We start from the raw sequence: 7,596 nt of genomic DNA, 5'->3' as shown, positions 1-7,596 counted from the left end.
GATGGGTGTTTCGGAGGCAGTGAGATTGGCATGGGGTAGAGCACGCTTTAGGGCTGTTGTACATAGGGTTGCTATGAGTCGCAAACGACTCGATGGCACATAACAACGTTAGTACAGCACTTTTCCTGTCAATCTCCTTTACTGGTATAGCTTATGGGATGTTGTAATGTTGAAAGCTGTGTCACAACTAGTACTTTCAAGTACCAGAAAGTTCAGCCACGATGGACAGGTTGCAACAGAGCATTTAGATTAAAACAGAATAAGCAGGAGGATTAGCCATCCACTTCTTAAACAGTGGGCTTCGAAAACCTTCTAAACAGAGGAATGTGGGTAGTTGCAGTATTAGTGCCAGATACCAGATAGGACGTCACTAAAAATTGAGTAGAAAAGACTGTAAGTACTCTTTAATAATTGGAACATGTAATGTATGGGGTATTGGTGTAGTAAAACTGGAAGTTATGAAGAATGAAATGAAACTCATGAAATTTGACATTCTCAGCATCTGTGAACTGAAATGTAGTTGCCTAAGCAACTCTGAATCATACTATGATTCAGATATGATCTGCTATGCTGGGAATGAAAAACTGAAGAATATTAATATTGCTTTTGTAGTTAAAAAGGCAATTTCAAGATCCATCCTCAAGTTCAATGCTGTGAGTGACAGGATCCTCACACTCTGTCTGTCTCTGTCTATCTCTCTGTATATATACACCACCACGACCCCCCCCCCCCACTGGGAAGACCTGTTAATACAACTGTTATTCAAATAAGTAAAGCCAACAGGGAAGAGATTGAGGGTTTTTACCAACCGTTTCAGTTTGAAATTGACCAAACACACAATCAGTATATTGTTGTTGTTATGTGCCTTTGAGTTGCCTGCGACTCATAGCAACCCTATGCACAACAGCCCTAAACCCTGTTCTATACTATGTCATTCTTACCATCTCTGACACCCCTATCTCCATTACCCTAGTCACTGAATCAATCCACCTTATAGAGGGTCCTCCTCTCCTGCACTGTCCATTCACCCTCCCAAGCATGATGTTCTTCTCCAAGGACTGTTTCCTCCTTGCAACATGTCCAAAGTATGTCAGGCAAAGCTTCAAAATCCTTGCCTCCAAGGGCTAGAAATCGTTGGGGCACATACACACAATTGTAATCAGTATTCATTAGTAATTATCGGTGACTTAAATGTGAAAGGTGGAAACTGAGGAAGGTATAGGAATTGGAAAGCATGGACTTGATGATAGAAATGAGGCTGGAGATTGAGTGATCAAATTTTGTTCACTTGATCTATGCACAGTTTCTAAAAAAACGCAAAAGGCAGCTTTATACTTTACACCTGATGGATTGCTCAGGAATCAGATTGACTATTTTTGTGGAAAGAACCATTGCTGAAGTACAATAATATCGGCTGTCAAAACAATAGTGGAGCATCAATCACTCATGTTTAAGTTTCAGTTGGAGCTGAAGAAAATGAAAACTAGTCTATAGTAACCAAAATAAGATCTTGAGTTTATCCCAGTTCAATTTAAAAAACGTCTCAAGAACAGATTTGAGACATTGAACACCAGTGACCAAAGACCAGGGGAACTATGGGAAGACATCAAAGATATCGTCCATTAAGAGAGCAAAAGGTTACTACATAGGCAGAGAAAGAAGAAAAAGCCAAAGTGGATGTCAGAAAAGATCATGAAAATTGTATTACATTGTTGAGAAGCCAAAATAAAAATATGACATGCTATAGTAAAAGAGCTGAACAAAGATATCAAAGGACAGTTCAAGAAGATAAAGCAAAATAGTATAAGAAAATATGCAGAGAAGTGGACTCAGAGGATAAAAAGGAAATAATTTGTTCCACATTTCTCAAGCCAAAAGAATGGAAAAAGAAATTCAAGCCTTGAATTGCAAATACTAAAAGATACTATGGGAAAAATCTTGAATGATGTAGAAAATATCAAAAGAAGATGAAAAGAATAAACAGAATCACTGTATCAAAAAAGAATTAGTTGACACTATGTGAACAACATTAAGAAAACAGGTCTTCACCACAGGACCAAAAGACAACATTATGCTAGAATGGAGAAAATAAAAAAGCTGTGAATAATTTCATCTTGCTGGGATCAACCATCAACACCCTTGGAACCATCAATCAGGGAACTTGGGAGATGTATTACCAAAGGAGGAGGAAGAATTCAAGATACTGAAGAGCTCAACAGAAAATTTCAAAAGGCAGCATGGGAAGAAAATGAAAAATATTACAATGAAATGTGGAGGTGGAGTCAGAAAATCAAAAGGGCCTAAATCGTTCAGCATTTATTTCTTAAGCCCAAAGAACCGAAGAACAAAATCAAACCGCAAGTTCCTAAATTAAAGATGCTTTAGGCAGAATATTTTTAGGCAGGATGGATAGTGAAGGGATTGAGATTGTTAACAACTTTAGTCTGCTTGGCTTCATGGTTAACACTCTTGGCACCAGTAGCCAGGAAATTAAAAGATGTATTGCGATGGGAAAGTCTGCTATTAGGGACCTCTCCAGGGTACTGAAGAGCAGTGGTGTCCCTATGGAGACTAAGGTATATCTGATACAGGTTATGGTCTTTGCAATCACCTGTTATTCATCAGAGAGTTGGACAATGACTAGGGAAGATAGAAGGAGAATTGATGCCTTTGAGCTGTGGTGCTGGAGAAGAGTATTGAATGTACCATGGACTGCCAAGAAAACAACAGATTCATCCAGGAAAGGGTTAAACCTGGCTGCTCCTTGGAGGCAAGGATTCTGGGGCTTCGTCTGACATACTTTGGACATGTTGTAAGGAGGGAGAGGTCCTTGGAGAGGGACATCATGGTTGGGAGGGTGGAATGATGGCGCAAGAGGGGAAGACCCTCTATGAGGTGTACTGATTCAGTGACTGGGGTAATCAGGCTGGGTGTGTCACAGAATACAGCAGGGTTTAGGGCTGTTGTACATAGGGTCGCTATGAGTCAAAAGTGACTCATTGGCACATAACAACAACATTAAATGATCTAGGAAGTATTAAAAGAAGATTGAAAGAGTATACAGAGTCACTGTATTAAAGAAATTGGCAGGCATAGAAGAAATTAATGAAATAACAAATGAACAAGAACCTATGGTGAAAAAGGAAGACGTTCAAGCAGCTTTGAAGGAATTAGCAAGAAAATAAGGCCCCCTGAATAGATGGTATACCAGTTGATGTATTTCAACTAACAGATACTTCCCATGATGTGCTCACCAAGTTGTGCCAAGAAATCGGGCAGACAACCACTTAGCGAACTGACTGGAAGAGATCTATATTTGTTCCCATGCCAAAGAAAGGTGACCCAACAGAGTGTGGAAATTCTAGAACAATGTTGTTGATATCACATGCAAGCAAAAGTCTGCTGAAGATTATCCAAAAATGACTGGAACAGCACACCAGCAGAGAACTGCCAGAAGTCCAGGCTGGGTTTAGAAGGGGTTGTGTGGTACTAGGGATATTGTAGCTAATGTTGGATGGATCTTAGCTGAAAGCAGGGAATACTAGAGCAATGTCTATCTGTGTTTCATTGATTATATAAAGGCGTTTGACTGTGTGAATCATAACAAACTGTGACTGACTCTGAGAAGAATGGAAATCCAAGAACACTTGATCATACTAATTGGAAACCTATAGTTGAACAAGGAGGCAGTTTTCAGAACAGAGCAAGGAAACACTGCGTGGTTCAAAATTGGGAAGGGTGAATGTCAGGAATGCGTCCTGTCTCCATAGCTTTTCAACCTATATGCAGAACAGATTATCTGGGTGGCTGACTGTATGCGGAGAAATGTGGCATCAGGATTGGTGGAAGATTCATAAAAAATCTGTGTTATGCAGATGACACAACCCTGCTTGCTGAAACTGAGGAGAAATTGAAGCGCTTACTGCAGAGGGTCAAGGACTGCAGCCTTCAGTATGGGCCAATTGGCAGCATCAGGATGGATGGTGAAGAGATTGGGATTGTTCACAGCGTTAGTTTGCTTGGTTCCACAGTCAGTGCTCTTGGCACCAGCAGCCAGGAAATGAAAAGAGGTATTGCAGTCGGAAAGTCTCCTGTTAGGGACCTCTCCAAAGTACTGGAGAGCAATGGAGTCACTCTGGAGACTAAAGTGCATCTGATACAGGCTTTGGTCTTTGCAATCACTTGTTATGCATCAGAGTGTTGGACAATGACTAGGGAGGATAGAAGGAGAATTGATGCCTTTGAGCTGTGGTGCTGGAGAAGACTGTCGAATGTACCATGGACTGCTAAGAAAACAAACAGATTCATCTTGTAGAGCATTAAACCAGGCTGTTCCTTAGAGGCGAGGAATCTGAGACTTTGTCTGACATGTTTTGGACATGTTTCAAGGAGGGACTGGTCCTTGGAGAAGGACATCATGCTTGGGAGGGTGGAGGGATAGTGCAGGAGGGGAAGACCTTCTATGAGGTGGATTGATTCAGTGACTGGAGTATTGGGGTGGATGTGCTAGAGATAATGAAATTTCCGTAGGACAGAGCAGGCTTTTGTACATTGCGTTAGTATAAGTCACAAGTGACTTGACAGCACCTAACGATAACAACATTGCAATGGGCAAATCTCTTGTAAGCAACCTTTCCAAAATTCTGAAGAGCCATGGTGTTGCCTTGAAGACTAAGGTGCACCTGATTGGTCTTTTCAGTCACCTGCTGTGTATCAGAAAGCTAGATAGTCTGTAAAGATTTCAGAAGAATTCATGCCTTTGAGTTGTGGTGCTGGAGAATAGTCCTGAATAGCCTTTGTTCTACCAAGATAACAGATAAGTGTTGGATAAAAGTGCAGCTGGAGTGCTCCTTGGAGGCATAGATGGTGAAGCTTTGATTCTCATACTTTGAACATGTTACTAGGCGAGGCTATTTTTTGGAACGGGACATAATGCTTGGAAAGGTGGAAGGTCATAGAAGGAGAGGAAAACTCTCCTTGACAGGCTAATTCAACAGTTGGCTCTAGAATGTCAGAGATGATGAGAATGGGACACAATAGGGCAGGGTTCAGCTCGGCTCTATAGAGTTGTTATGGGTCATACTCAATGGCACCTAACAACAATAACAACATCAACTACACACACACACACACACACACACACACACACACACACACACACACTGTAAAATATAATTTTGATACAGGGATTGAAAAATCCGTATGAATGAGGAAGACATGGACATGTGAAGGTATGAGGGATTAATTCTCACTGGATTGATTGAAGAACATGTGGAGGACTAGGCATTTGGATTTACTCTAAGAATAATGTTATCTAGGTAGAAAAAATGATGAATAAATTTATAGAAGCCAGAAAAGCCCAGTTTAGATTTTTTAAAAAAATATTTTTGACCTGGCAGTTCAATTTAAGCAGTGCCTCTGTTAAATGAAAGATAAGAGTCTGCTCTGTCAAGATTTGCCCTTAGAATCTTAGTGAAAGTGTGCTATAAGTTGGAATCAGTTCTGGGGCAGTGAGTTTTGGTCCCATTAATGTTCTTTTTCAAATAATTACACCTTTATTTTTTAATAAGTTGTCACCAAATTAAATAATCCTCCTTTGTGAAAGAGCCATGTCAGGTCATAGATTGCCTTCCTCGGTGATTTTTTGCTGGTCTCTTTATTTTTATTAGTTGTCTGTTAACTAGATAGAAGAAGGGTGGCTTAGTGGCAAGAAGCTGCACTGCAATCCCAGAGGTACATGGTTGAAATCCACCAGTTGCTCTGCTGGAGAAGAAGGGGCAAGGTCCTCCTTTACCAGTCAAATCTAATTTCATGGGACACACACACACAAAAAATAATGATAATTTTTTTTTAAAAAAAGAAGGTTCCCTGACAGTGTAATTGACAATGTTTATAGGTATTCATGCAGAAAGAAGGTAAGGATGTCATTTACAGAATATAAATCAAAGCAATCCATTCACATTAATTCTGTTGTTATGTTCTGTCCAGTTAAAACTAACTCAGCCAAGTGATGAGATTCTTCTTCCTGCAGTGGATTGAAAACATTTGTCTTTGGGTTTGTAGCAGAACACTTTCCTATGGTGAGAAAGTATTGTAGTAGGGCTACTTCAGAAAAGATTTACAGCTTTTGAAAGCTTCTGAGGCAGTTTTACTGTCTGTGGCTTTCTGTCAATTAGAATTACCTCGATAGGCATGATTGTCATTTTTGGAGCTCAGCTGTTCCATTATTTAACATAGTTTCCAGACCATTTGGCTTTCTAATTTTACTTCTGGTCCTTTTAAGTTGTGCCATTTAACTTTATGTCAAAGGGCTCATGAGATTCTTTTATGAAACTCTTGTCATAGACTATTCCTTTATAAAAATAACGATGGTAAAATTACTTTGCTTTTGTAAATTCATTGTGATTTATAGAAATGAATAATTAAGCACTCAGAAATTTTCTACTAATATATTTTAATAATTTGCTAGGGATTAATGTCAAATTTACTTTTAATACACATATATTAAGTATATTCTATGCATTTTTGTTGAATTGAAATAGAAATTATTAATTGACACATCTTAAGACCTATTAGGTAGCTCTGGTGACCTAATTGTAAGGAGTTACATTGCCAGGTCAAAGGCACAGGGTTCAAATTCACTAACTACTCCTTGGGAAAAAGATGGACAGTCTCCTTTCATGCAGTTTATAGCCTCAGAAAACCCGTGGAGGGTCAGCTAGTTTGAATTTAACAGTGCCTCACAACAATAAGGCCTCATAGTGTTAAATAAATTGTACTGTTCATATGAATTCCAGGTGAAATTGAAATAATAATTTTAAAATACTTAGTTTTAATTAAGGCCTGAGAAAAAGGATTTTCTATGTCTTTCAAAACGTCTAATGGGAATATAGATAGTAAGATTTTATCATTAGATTATGTAGTTGGGTACCATAGTTGACAGTATGACTCATAGCAACCCAGTGAACAGATCTGAACCCTGTCCTATCCTGTACCAACATTACAATTCCAGACAGACTAGAGCCCATTGCAGCAGTCACTTTGTCAGTCCATCTGGTCTTCTTCTCTTTTACTGACCTTCCACCTTTCCAAGCATGATGTCCCTCTCCAAGGAATACCCATTCATAGCACTACACCTGAAGTATGGGAGATGAAGCTTTATTGTCTTTGTCTCCAGGGAGCACTCTAACTGCATATTTTCCAAGACATACATACATATATATATTTATTAATTATCTTTTTTGGCACTCTCTGATCCCATAGATCCCATAAATACTCTTCTCCAACACCACAGCTCTGAGATATCAGTTGTCCTTTTATCATCCTTATTCATTGTCCAGCTCTCAGATGCATAGCAAGTGATCAGAAAGACCATGTCCTGAATCAGATGTACTTCAGTCCTCAAACTGACATCATTGCTCCTCTATGGTTTAAAGAGGTCCCTGACTATAGACTTTCCGAATGCAATACATCTCCTAATTTCCTAACTGCTGGTATCAAGGGTGTTTAAAACTTCAACCTTTTTTCCAGTCCAGACTGTTTTTAGAAGGGGTTGTGGTACTAGGGATATTGTAGCTGATGTTAGATGGATTTTAG

General features: G+C 39.3%; 1 protein-coding gene across 4 annotated transcripts in view; it reads left to right on the top strand.

The window, feature by feature from the left end:
* PPHLN1 (periphilin 1) overlaps window positions 1–7,596 on the top strand; it is a 134,150-nt gene that overhangs the window by 47,691 nt on the left and 78,863 nt on the right. The gene's annotated exons all lie outside the window — the stretch shown is intronic.

The sequence above is a fragment of the Elephantulus edwardii genome, unplaced genomic scaffold (assembly GCF_000299155.1).
Source record: "Elephantulus edwardii isolate Elephantulus edwardi_28Jun2011 unplaced genomic scaffold, EleEdw1.0 scaffold00065, whole genome shotgun sequence".
Taxonomy (NCBI): Eukaryota; Metazoa; Chordata; class Mammalia; order Macroscelidea; family Macroscelididae; genus Elephantulus; species Elephantulus edwardii.
The sequence above is the reverse complement of the archived record's forward strand: the minus strand, read 5'-3'. Positions and strand labels throughout refer to the sequence as shown.